At 49.1% G+C, this 12,554-nt stretch overlaps 1 long non-coding RNA gene across 1 annotated transcript; it reads left to right on the forward strand.

The window, feature by feature from the left end:
• Positions 1-6,298: 6,298 nt before the first annotated feature.
• On the forward strand, positions 6,299-8,589 carry LOC139035472 (uncharacterized). The gene is made up of 3 exons (XR_011488069.1): positions 6,299-6,447; positions 7,635-7,749; positions 8,323-8,589. It is a non-coding gene; the product is annotated as an uncharacterized lncRNA (long non-coding RNA).
• The last annotated feature ends 3,965 nt before the right edge of the window (positions 8,590-12,554 follow it).

Here is a 12,554-nt window from a genome sequence, read left to right on the forward strand (position 1 = left end):
TACTGTTGAAGAAATTGAGGCTCAGAGAGGAGCAGTGACCTGCCCGAGATCACACAACTAAAGAACAGATGCTGGCGTTCACCTCTGGGTCTATCTGATGCCACTACCCCCTATTTGAAGATTCTGAGTCCACAAGGGGATTGAGATAGAAAGAGAAACTTGAGCACCCTTGGGCAAGATAACTGCTGCAAAGGCGGCAGCTGGGGCTGTGGCTGGCCTCAGGAAGGGAGTGAGTCAACCTCACAAGGTCATGGGGTGAGGTCCCCCGGGAGGGGCTCAGGGCTTCTTGGCCCCCTCGGGCCCTGAAGGGAACCCAGGTGGGGAAATGGCTCTGGGTGACAGGAGTCTGCCCATCCCTGAAGAAACCAGAGAATGATTATGCAGAAAGAATTGAGAAGAACGCTCGGCCTCCAGGAGGGCAGGCTTAATGGTGGTGAAAGAGCCCCTGGCGACAGATAAACAGGAAGTCCTGTTGCCTAATAGCAGACAGACACGCAAGCAGTCCCCACACACGAATGGTGGTGCCGAAGCCGGGCGCAGCAGCCCAAGAGGAAAGCGCCAAAAGCCCCCGGGGTGGAGCAGCCTGCCTCAGCCAGCCCACACACAGCCACAAAGTGGGCCAGGCCTCTGAAAACCGGGGAAGGCACACAGCCTCCCTGGGCACCCCTTTTCTCGGCCATGAAATGCAGGTGATGAGACCCAACTCCCAGGGCGGTTGTAAGGACTGAGGTTAGATTATGGGCTGGGATGCTGTGTGAGTGCCCTTTCTCATACAGAGTTCATGACCCCCTGCAGCCCGAATGCTATGCCCAAACTGTCTCCCGTTCCCTCAAAGAGCTGGACCCAAGACAGGTTTCTACTGAGCTGCTCGGGTTCCTGGAGGGCAGAACTGAGCTTTTCATATTTACAGCAACACCACCCCTCTCCCCAGCACTGCCTGCTGGCCCACACCTGGTGGAGAATAATAGTGCTACTTCAATATCCCTGGGGACTTCCTTGGCTGTCCAGTGGTTAAGAATCTGCCGTGCAATGCAGGGGATGAGGGTTCGATCCCTGGTCAGGAAACTAAGATCCCACATGCTGCAAGGCAACTAAGCCTGAGCGCCGCAACTTCTGAGCATGTGCACCTCAACTAGAGTCTGCGCGCCGGAACGAAGATCCTGCTTGCCACAATTAAGACCTGATGTAGCCAGTAAATAAATAAATATTTTTAAAAAATATCCCTGGACAGGTGCAGCTTCTGGCCTCGTCCCCATGTCCCTGGCGCCAACCGACCAATCCGAGCTACCTCGACAGATAATCACTGGCTGCCTCTGAAGGTCCTGAGTTCTGCATCACTCGCGGTTAGAGAGGGCAGCACCACTTGGAGAGGAGGTTGCAAAGGGGATTCAATCACTGACTAGGAGTCAGATCTGCAGCCTTTGAAACCCTCACGGGCCAGCCAGAGCCTCTGTTCCTCTGTTGTTGGGCATCGGGGCTGTTTTACAGACAGAGCCCAAAGCCTTCTTGATAAGAAGTGCTATCTACCTAATGAATGTATTTCTAGGGCCTTTAAGTTCAAAGCCGGTAGAATACTGGCAGGAAGGAAAGACGAAAGAATGGTAAAAACAGGATGGGAGCTGGGGACCCCTCAGAAAAGAGCCTCCTCACTTCCTGGGATCCCTGAGACCGAGCCCTACGGTCTAAGCAGGCAGGTCTGTGATCCCATCCAGTCCGACCTGTCCCAAGGCCTGAGGCACACCAGGCATTCGAGCAGAGGCTACATCACACGCACTCTTTGGATTCCCTAATTGTTGCTCTGAAAATCTGTCAGAAGCTCCAAGGGGCACCAAGGCAGTTCTTTGGAAAACAAGCAGACAGCAGTGAAGGGAACCAAAGCCTCAATTACGCTGGGGACAGAAGCCTTTCAAAAGAGATGGTTTAATGAAAAGGTGCTGTCAGGAGCTAACTGTGTGGAAAGCAGCCTGTCCTCGGCTTCCTTTCTCCCTGTCCCCAACCTCCCCCACCTCGTCAGAAGCCAGCACTGCAGGCCCAGGACTTCAGTGCCTGAGGATTAAGCCTGGCAGGGCTGGGAAGGAAGGAGCTGTCAGGCTGCTCGCTCAGGTCCTGTTCCCTTACCCAGCCTGTGACCTGGGTTCTGGACCCATGGTTCCCACTGATCAGACTGCATGGTGACCCAGGCTCGGAGAAGACAATGCAGCCACAGTAGTTTTCTACAGCACTACTTATTGTTTGATGAGGGGGACTTTCAGCATAGATTTAGTCTTTATTGAATAGTTACCTTGACAAGCAATTTCTAATCTAGCCTTCAAACAATCCTTTGAGTTGCTTACTCCATGATTCCCATTTTACAGATGGAGCAACTGAGGCACAGGGGAGCAGGGGAAGCAACTTGCTCTTGGTCACATAGCTAGAAAGCAACAGAGCAAATATTTAAACTAGGCAGTCCGGGTTTACAGCCACCCTTTCACAACTTTCCTCCTAATCTTGCCCTTCCTAGTGTTGATATGCTGTCTTGATTAGCCTTCCAGACTGATTCCAGGCTCCACCTGTAATCCCCAGGTGCTTCCAAGTCAAGCCTGCTTCCAGGCTCAACCCCTCTCCCCAACACAGATTATCTTCTTGGGTCCGGGAGTTGCTGCCACCTACAGGCCTCATGTGCAAAGACGCTTGAGCTCTTCGAGGTTCCCTGGGCAGAAGGGTGGCCTGGGGACCCACCACCCACGGTGCTGCTGTGCTCTGCCATATGGCTAAGCAATGGCAGAGGGTGGGGAGCTTTAGCTCTGGAGAGTTCTGCATCTGGCCCCTTCTGCAATGACAATCTGGACCCCACGAAGGAGAAAAAGGGTGGTGGGCTCTACAGGGAGGCAGACACGGTGGGAGATGAGCCCCCACAGAAGCCTCACCACCTGGGATGAGTCAGCCTCCTGGTGCAATCCCGCCTGAAGACAGGAATTAACGGAGCTCAGAAAGAATAGTTATCATTTCCGTACTGCCTTTCTTTTGTCACTTGCTAAAGATTTTAATGCCTGCACCATAATCCAGCCGTAAGAAACCCATGAAGCTCCGAATGTCCCTGTGTTTCAGAACTATGCTGGACTCTTCTCCGCCAAGTAATTGGTAGGTATACTCGGATTGAGGAGGGATTGAGAGAGCCAAGACCACTGGGGACAAACAGATTTAGCCGAAATGCAATCAAAATGTAGACCGAGCAACAGAGATAGGCATTTTCTGCCAACCCAGTCTAGTCTGAGGCTTTATTTCTAGCCTGATCACTGGCTTGCTGTGACAGCCACAGAAAGCACCTCCCTGGGCCTCGGGGCTGGTGATACATGTGAATGGGGGAAGAGGAGAGGGGGAAAGAGAATGGTGATCAACTTTGCACCTACTGAGAGGCTGGCACAGTGCAACGCGTGCATGTGTGCAAAGTCGCTTCAGTTGTGTCTAACTCTGTGCAACGCTATGAAGCCCACCAGACTTCTCTGTCCATGGGGTCCTCCAGGCAGGAACACTGGAGTGGGTTGCCATGCCCTCCTCCAGGGGATCTTCCCAACCCAAGGATCAAACCCAGGTCTCTCTTATGTCTCCTGCATTGGCAGGCAGGTTCTTTACCACTAGTGTTACCTGGGAACCCCACTGTGCAAGGTGATTTATGTGAAATGCCTCCCAAGACCCCAAGACAATTTTTATATCCCTGTTTTAAAAAGGAGGAAATGGACTCAGAAAGGTAAATCCAAAGTCACGTAGCTAGGATGGAAAACAATGACAACACTGTTTATACGGTGATTGCTGTGGTCTGGGAAATACATTGACATGTTTAAGCCTCACTGAAAACCACTGGGGCTTCTCCAGTGGCTCTCCTGCAATGCAGGAGGTGTAGGAGATGCGGGTTTGATCCCTGGGACAGGAACATCCCCTGGAGGAGGGCATGGCATTCATAGGGTTCATAGGGTTGTACAGCATCAGACATAACTGAAGCAACTGAGCTCAAGTTCAAAATTTTGGTTGGTGTTGTTATCCCCATTTTGCAGATGAGGAAACTGAGCAGAGATCTGTAACTCCCCCCTAGGGCCAGCAGTACCACCCTCCTTCCTGTTCATGTCACAGGACTGTTGTGAGGACCAGCAGTATTGGGGAGCAGAAACAATGTGCTTACAGAAGAAAGTCACCCCTGGACCTGCCTTTGCTTTCCTCCTGGAAAGGGTCCCTCTCTGGCAGCAGCAGTCACTGAACCTCTGATGATGAGTTGAAAGCCCCAGAACTCATATATGATTGTTAACGATTTTTCCTGTGTCCCCAGAAATCTGGAGTGGGTGGCTTCAGAGGTACAGAACACAGTTGGGAAGAACCGTGGAAGAGGGACTGGAGAACAGATTTAGTCATGAATGAGGAATGGATAAGTAAGTGGGAGAATAAATCTAAGATGGGCAATTGAGAATAGAAAGGTTAAAAAAGGAGGGAAAGACTCCTTAGCCAGGACCCAGGAGCAGGTCATGGAGCCCCCCAGAGCCCGAACACCTGTGCCTACCACCCCAGGCCCTGACCCTTCTCTTTGATCCCCGAGGAACAAGAATGCACAGGGCCAAGGGTTAGGCTGGGCACAGGAGAGACCTGAGAGGAAGTCAGATAGACTGAATATTGAGACCCACCTCTTCCACTTAACTCACTGTGTGGCCCTGGATAGGTTACTTAACCTCTCTGAGACTTAACCTCTTTCCTCACCTGTAAAAGGGAGATTACATCCTTGCCTTACAGGGATGATGTGTGGATTAACCATGGTGATGTCCAGACAGTTCTAAGCACAGAAGTGAGTGGCCTCCAGCAGAGCTTGGAAAATTTTGGCTACAATTATAAGCTGTTTTAAAAGCACTTGGCGTGGAGTAAATACTCCACAAATAAGCACCATACAAGTGTAAATAATTATTAATTATTATGATGACTAATCATCATTATTGTTGATGATAAACGTGAGAACTGCTACCCAAATACCAGCTCCCCCACTCAATCTGTCTGCAGTTTTCACTCCTCAGCAACAAAGAAATATTCTGAGACCCAGAGCAATTGCCGGTCCCATGTAGGCAGACAGGGAGCACAGACTCTGCCTCAGTCCCACCCCCGCACTCCCCCTCCCTTCCCCCACCCCCACCCCTACCCCCAGGAGCACAGCAGGGTCTGGTCTCACCCAGGCAGGTGATGTTCAACCAAAGGCATCCATCTGGTTGTGCATCCACTTAGCTCCTCTGCCTCTGCATTGTTAAATATTTTGGGTAGCACCTAAACAGAGTACCCCTTTGCAATTCCTTGAGCCCTGGCTCATGTGCAACAAGGCAGACCTGCATACAGAAAGTGAACAGAGGAAATCTTGGTCCAGTTCCCGGAGTCTCTGCCTCTGAGATGAGGCTAGTAGGCAAGGAACAGACTCTCCTGAGCATGCAGATCTCAGCTGCGTACTGAAGAATCGGAGCAAGGCCTACAGAGGTGCCTAAGTCAGCACCCCGCATAGCAGAAACTCAATAAACACATGGATGACTGGATAGTCGGATGGATGGATGGATGGATGGATGGATGGATGGATGGATGGATAAGTGAGAGTGAGTATATTAATCATGTCTTTTTCTCCCCCTGACTTTCTGATGCTTTGACATCTGGGGCTTTGCTGACCCTGAAGAGTCTGCAGCTCCCAAGGCTAGTAAACTCTGAGATGGTAAACACACCCTTCATATGCAAACCAACTAGTCCCTCATTCCACCCATCCCCTTACCCTGCCCCCCAACTACCTCCTTTATCAGGCTTTCAGTCTTTAGGTCACTACCTACTTTCCCTCCTCACCCCAGGGGCCAGGTACCGGATTATTAGGGTCAGTCCCTGCACCCCAGAGCACTGCTGAAATCATTCTAACTAGCAAATCCTAAACCTGCTTAGCTTGCCTCATCTCTTCCTTCCCTTGGAAACCGCAGTAAAGACTCTCGCCCACATTTTCCCCTGCCTCCTGCCTCCTGATCTACCCTGGTACTTCCCCACATAGCCCCTTGTGACATGGCCTGCCCTCCTCTGGGGAACTGTGAGTAATAAACTACCTTTTCAACAGCAGTCATCTTCTGATCTGCTGGCTTTACCATACCTGAATAATAATAAAACCTACATTTTAAAACAAGAGGGGGAAGGATAGAGGGAAGGAAGGGAGGAGAGAAGGAAGGATGGAAGGAGGAAGGGAGGGAGGGAGGAAGAAATTAACCTGTTAATTTCAAGTTTCTGTAGGAATGATCTGATCCAAAACTTTGCTCTATGCTTTGAAAGAAGCAGCTTCCTCCTAGCAGATTCTGGATGTGTTTGAAGGAATGATCCTCCACAGTGCCATAGGCCAGCAGTGACAACACTCTACCTTTGGGGACATTCGGGCTTGGCTTTGAATGGTGACACTGCCTCCCACTGGCTTTGAGACCTCAGGTAACTGACTTGACCTCTCGATTCATTTCCCCAATTGTTATATATATATATTATATATATATTATATACATATATATAAAATAACCATGCACTGTCTCACTCTAGCATCAAAAAACTTGGAAGGTAGGTACCTTCCGGTACCTTCCAGTAGATAGATACCTTCCAGGACCCAGTATCCAGCTTAAAGTACACATTCTACAAATGATGACTATTATTACTTGGCCATTCTACAGTCCTGCACCCCGAGTGCTATCTGGTGGCAAGACTGTTATCAAAATGTCATCTTCACCCAGAAATTCCTATTTGAGTCTCTCGGTTTCGGCATCCCAGAGAGGTGTCTTAAACTCCCTGCCCAGTCCCTGGCCTGGAGTTTGGGTTCAGCAGACAGAAGGCTTGCTGCGCTTAGTCAAGGAACTAGAGGGGCCCTGCATCCCACTCTGTGCTTCCATTTTCACAGCCCTGGGGTCACACTGACCCCCTTCCTGTAGAGCTGCTGTTTGGCTTCCCCTGCTGATTTCAAAGTGAGGAGCAGGAGGACCTTTAAAGTGGAATAGCATTTCCACGTTCCCGTCTCCCCTGCACACCATCACTCAGTAAAAATAGCTAATTTTAAAATGGCTGCTCTTATGATGGACGAGATTAATGGATCTTGAAGAGCAGCCAGTATACCAACTGCTCCTGCAGCCATGATGAAAGCTAATAATGTAGAAAATTCTGCCAATTCCTTTAATTCATGAATATTTAAGCCTGTGAAAAATCTGTCAGATTATATCATTTTTTTCTGGTGATTTTCCGCCTAAGTACATTCGTGGCGGCCTGCCAGTTGCTCAAGAAACTTCAGCGGGAGCAAAATTGTTCTTGTTGTTGTTGTGGTTGTGGTTACCATGGGTTGTTGTCTTCCTGCTGAAATGATCCCCCCTCCCCATCCCAGGATGGAATCAGGTTCACTGACAAAGCCAAAGGCAACCCCTAGGATTTTACCTCAACAGGCATAGATTCTTCTAACCCAAAGGCTGGCACAGACCTTTGAGATCAGAGCCCATGGTTTTCAAACTGTGTTCCACGGTACCCAGGGGTTCCTCCAGGGTCCCCAAGGGATGCCTGGGAGGGGTTGGGCTAGAGATGCTGGGAGGATGGAGCTGTGGGATGCAATCTCCACCTCCATCCAGCAGTTCTGCTTTCTGCAGCAAGGTTCCATCTAACATTTTCCTGGGAAGACATTTAAACGGAGTTTGGAAGCCACCTTGGAGCCCATCCCCCACCTCCCGAAATAACAGATGGAGAAAGTGAGGCCCCACAAGGGTAAGCAGTTTGTCCATGTCACCACGTACATGAGCGGCGGCCTCTGAACTGCTGCCAGGGTCCCCAGCTCCAAGCCAGCTCGCGCTCCTTTCCAGCACATTCTGGCCGACCTCTCGACGGCCCAGCACAGCCTGGGTGGGGGAAGCAGGAAGCCGCCGGGCTCAGATGGGATGGCCGCCGCTCCCCGGGCAGGGTGGACAGGCCTCTCTCGGAAGCCAAGCTGTTTCCTCGCAGAGACAAGAGACAGACAATGAGCGTGGTTAGCAGCTTGGGAGGGAGGGGCGGCCCACTTCAGAGATGATTATCATGTGGGGACTTGGCTGGAGGAAGGAGCGAGCTGCTTTTTATAGGAACTCCAGTTCCTCGTTTTGTTCCCCTCGGGTGATTCTCCAAAGAAAGCCGACTCGAGTCAGCTGGCAGTGGCAGGGCGAGGCCGAGGCGGCCGGGCTGCGATGGCCCTGGTTCAGCACTTGCCCCAGCTGGTCACGTCCTCACCGGGGCGGCCCGCACTCTGCCAGGAGCCCAGGTCAGCCCCCATCCAAAATCAACAAGTCTTTTGTGCTTCTCCTTTAGACACGGTGTAATTACAGCAAACATGCATTGGCGGTGAGCAGCAATCATGAGACAACTGTTGAGGATTTCAGATGCGCTTGGCGGCGGCTCCTGGAGCGCAGCGCGAGGAACCGCAGCTCCAGTTGGCCCGTGCTGGCCCGAAAACAAGGGATTTGCAGAAGTTGGGAGCGGTGTGTTGGCACGGTGTCCACGCCATGTCGTTCATCAGCTATTTCCTTGATAGCGGGTTGCGTCTTACCACCAAGCCAACCGACTGACTCATGAGTCAGTGACTTAAGAAATAAATAAATACTTGAGGCCAGCTGTGCCCGCCGCGCAAAACCCGTCAGGCTGCAGACAAAGTGGGCCCCTGCCACTTTCCCGGGTGGTTTTGTTTTTCCTCTTTTTGTCTTCTTGTTTGAAAACTGTGAAAGTGAAACCGCACACCTCCCCCTGAAAGCTGCTTTGTTCCCACGGCTGGAGGAGGTGGGTGGGGGCAAGGTCTCCCGGTAGCATCAGCAGTGCCCTTCCGCAGACCCCAGGGTCCAGCCACCTGGCTGGCTCTGAGCAAAGCCCTGCACAGGGAAGTGGCCAAAACCCATTGTTAGGTAGCTACCACACATGGCCAAGAACCCACCCAGGTGTGACTAGATTCATCCTCTCAAGAGATGATGAGGAAAATAGTGATATGTGTGGAAAGTGTGTTAGTCGCTCAGTCACGTCTGACTCTTTATGACCCAATGGACTGCAGCCCTCCAGGCACCTCTTTCCATGGGATTTTCCTGGTAAAATACTGGAGTGGGTAGCCAGTCCCTTCTCCAGGGGATCTTGCCAACCCAGGGATCGAACCCGGTTCTCCTGCTTTGCAGGCAGATTCTTCACCGTCTGAGCCATCAGGGAAACTCCAAATAGTGATCGGTATCCTCAATTTATAGATGAGGGAATAAAGACTTCTTAGTTTAAGATTCATGCCCTGATCCCACACTTGGTAAGTGGCAGAATTGTGTTTAAAACCCAGATTTATCTGATTCCAATGTTCTTCTTATCTCAGATGCATCATACCATGAATATGTAACATTATAGGGTTATTAACACTGACATGGCCCACTCACGCCCCTCTCCCCAACCCCAAGGCTGACATTTGAGCTTGGGAGTCATGAAGTCAAGGATGAATTAGACAATTGATGGTTTCACTGTGATTGTGGTTAACACCCTCAAGGAAGAAGTAAGTACAGGGTGTTTTCATCAGGGGACAGAGGGCCTGGCCTGGTCTAAGAGGCCTGAGAGGGTGAGGAAGAATTAAGTGGGCAAACATTCCTGGCAGAGGGAAGGGCAGGAACAAAGACCCTGAGACCAGGAAGACTGTGTGCTGGATACTGATGGAAGGGCAGGGAGCTTGGAATGAGGGGGGGCCTTAAGGGTGGAAAACTTGGTGGGGCATTGAAGGCCAAGGAAATAATTAGGGGCTTTATCCTAACAACATGGGGTAGCCATTGATGGGTTTTAAGTAGCGGCATGCACAAATCTGAGATTTTTTTTAAAGGATCCCCCTGGCTGTTTTATAAACAACTGGCTGAGGGACAGGAGAAGGTGCAGGGAGAGTTACCGATAGGCCAGCAATGCTGGTCGCTCACAAGTTTCCAGACTGGCTGAGGACACAGGCTCTCTCCATCACCTCTCCTCACTGTGCCTCAAAGATGCTCCAAAGGCTCTATCAGCTAACAAAATAATCTCATAATCAGGGACTAACTTTACAGATGTGGAAGCCAGAAGCATGGTTTGCAGCCTGGCAGCATGGTTCTGGGGAACTTTTCCTCCTCCCCCAAGCCCTCCAGCTGAAGCCAGGGTTAGGGTGACTGCAAAAGCAACACCCCTTTTCTCCTCTCCCTCCTGGTTCCACACTGTTCTAAGTCATTCTTTTGAGCAGTCCCAGGTATTCCCTGGACCAGTCCCAGGACATTTCAAAGGAGGCTGCCATTAACTTCATTACCTCCACCATAGTTTGGCCTCATGTCAAACAAAAGAGAGGGAACACAACCCTGCCCACCAACAGAAAATTGGATTAAATATTTACTGAACATGGGCCCACCCATCAGAACAAGACCCAGTTTTCCCCTCAGTCAGTCTCTCCCATCAGGAAGCTTCCATAATCCTCTTATCCTTCTCCATCAGAGGGCAGACAGAATGAAAACCACAATCACAGAAAACTAACCAATCTGATCACATGTACTGTCTAACTCAATGAAACTATGAGCCATGCCATGTAGGGCTACCCAAGATGGATGGGTCATGGTGAAGAGTTCTGAAAAAATGTGGCCCACTGGAGAAGGGAATGGCAAACCACTTTAGTATTCTTGCCTTGAGAACCCCATGAACAGAATGCAAAGGCAAAAAGATAGGACAGTGAAAGATGAACTCCCAGGTTAGTAGGTGCCCAAATATGCTACTGGAGATCAGAGGAGAAATAACTCCAGAAAGAATGAAGAGACGGAGCCAAAGCAAAAACATCACCCAGTTGTGCATGTGACTGGTGATGGAAGTAAAGTCTGATGTCATAAAAATCAATATTGCATAGGAACCTGGAATGTTAGGCCCATGAATCAAGGCAAATTGGAAGTGGTCAAACAGGAGATGGCAAGTGTGAACATTGACATTTTAGGAATCAGTAAACTAAAATGGACTGGAATGGGTGAATTTAACTCAGATGACCATTATATCTACTACTGTTGGCAAGAATCCCTTAGAAGTAATGGAGTAGCCCTCATAGTCAAACAAAAAAGTCCAAAATGCAGTACTTGAATGCAATCTCAAAAATGACAAAATGATCTCTGTTCGTTTTCAAGGCAAACCATTCAATATCACAGTAATCCAAGTCTATGCCCCAACCAGTAGTGCTAGAGAATCTGAATGGTTCTATGAAGACCTACAAGACTTTCTAGAACTAACACCCAAAAAAGATGTCCTTTTCATTATAGAGGACTGGAATGCAAAAGTAGGAAGTAAAGACATACTTGGAGTAACAGCCAAATTTGGCCTTGGAGTACAAAATGAACCAGGGCAAAGGCTAACAGAGTTTTGCCAAGAGAACGCACTGGTCATAGCAAACATCCTCTTCCAACAACACAAGAGAAGACTCTGCACATGGACATCACCAGATGGTCAACACCAAAATCAGATTGATTATATTCTTTGCAGCCAAAGGTGGAGAAGCTCTATACAGTGAGCAAAAACAAGACTGGGAGCTGACTGTGGCTCAGATCATGAACTCCTTATTGCCAAATTCAGACTTAAATTGAAGAAAGTGGAAAACCACTAGAACATTCAGGTATGACCTAAATCAAATCCCTTATGATTAAACAGTGGGAGTGAGACAAATAGATTCAAGGGGTTAGATCTGGTAGACAGAGTGCCTGAAGAACTATGGATTGAGGTTCATGACATTGTATAGCAGGCAGTGATCAAAACCATCCCCAAGAAAAACAAATGCAAAAAGGCAAAATGGTTGTCTGAGGAGGCCTCACAAATAGCTGAGAAAAGAAGAGAAGCAAAAGGCAAAGGAGAAAAGAAAAGATACACCCATTTTAATGCAGAGTTCCAAAGAATAACCAGGAGAGATAAGAAAGCCATCCTCAGTGATCAATGCAAATAGAGGAAAACAATAAAACGGGGAAAACTAGAGATGTCTTCAAGAAAATAAGAGATACCAAGGGAACATTTCATGCAAAGATGGGCACAATAAAGGACAGAAATGATATGGACCTAACAGAAGCAGAAGATATTAAGAAGAGGTGGCAAGAATACCCAGAAGAACTATACAAAAAAGATCTTCATGATCCAGATAACCATGATGCTGTGATCACACCTAGAGCCAGACATTCTGGAATGCGAAGTCAAGTGGGCCTTAGGAAGCATCACTGAACAAAGCTAGTGGAGGAGATGGAATTCCAGTTGAGCTATTTCAAATCATAAAAGATGATACTGTGAAGGTGCTTCAGTCAATATGCCAGCAAATTTGGAAAACTCAGCAGCAGCCACAGGACTGGAAAAGGTCAGTTTTCATTCCAATCCCAAAGAAAGGCAATGCCAAAGAATGTTCAAACTACTGCACAATTGCACTCATCTCACATGCTAGCAAGGTAATTCTCAAAATTCTCCAAGCTAGGCTTCAACTGCACGTGAACCATGAACTTCCAAATGTTCAAGCTGGACTTAGAAAAGACAGAGGAACCAAAGATCAAATTGCCAACATCCAT

The sequence above is a fragment of the Odocoileus virginianus genome, chromosome 6 (genome assembly GCF_023699985.2).
Source record: "Odocoileus virginianus isolate 20LAN1187 ecotype Illinois chromosome 6, Ovbor_1.2, whole genome shotgun sequence".
Lineage (NCBI taxonomy): Eukaryota > Metazoa > Chordata > Mammalia > Artiodactyla > Cervidae > Odocoileus > Odocoileus virginianus.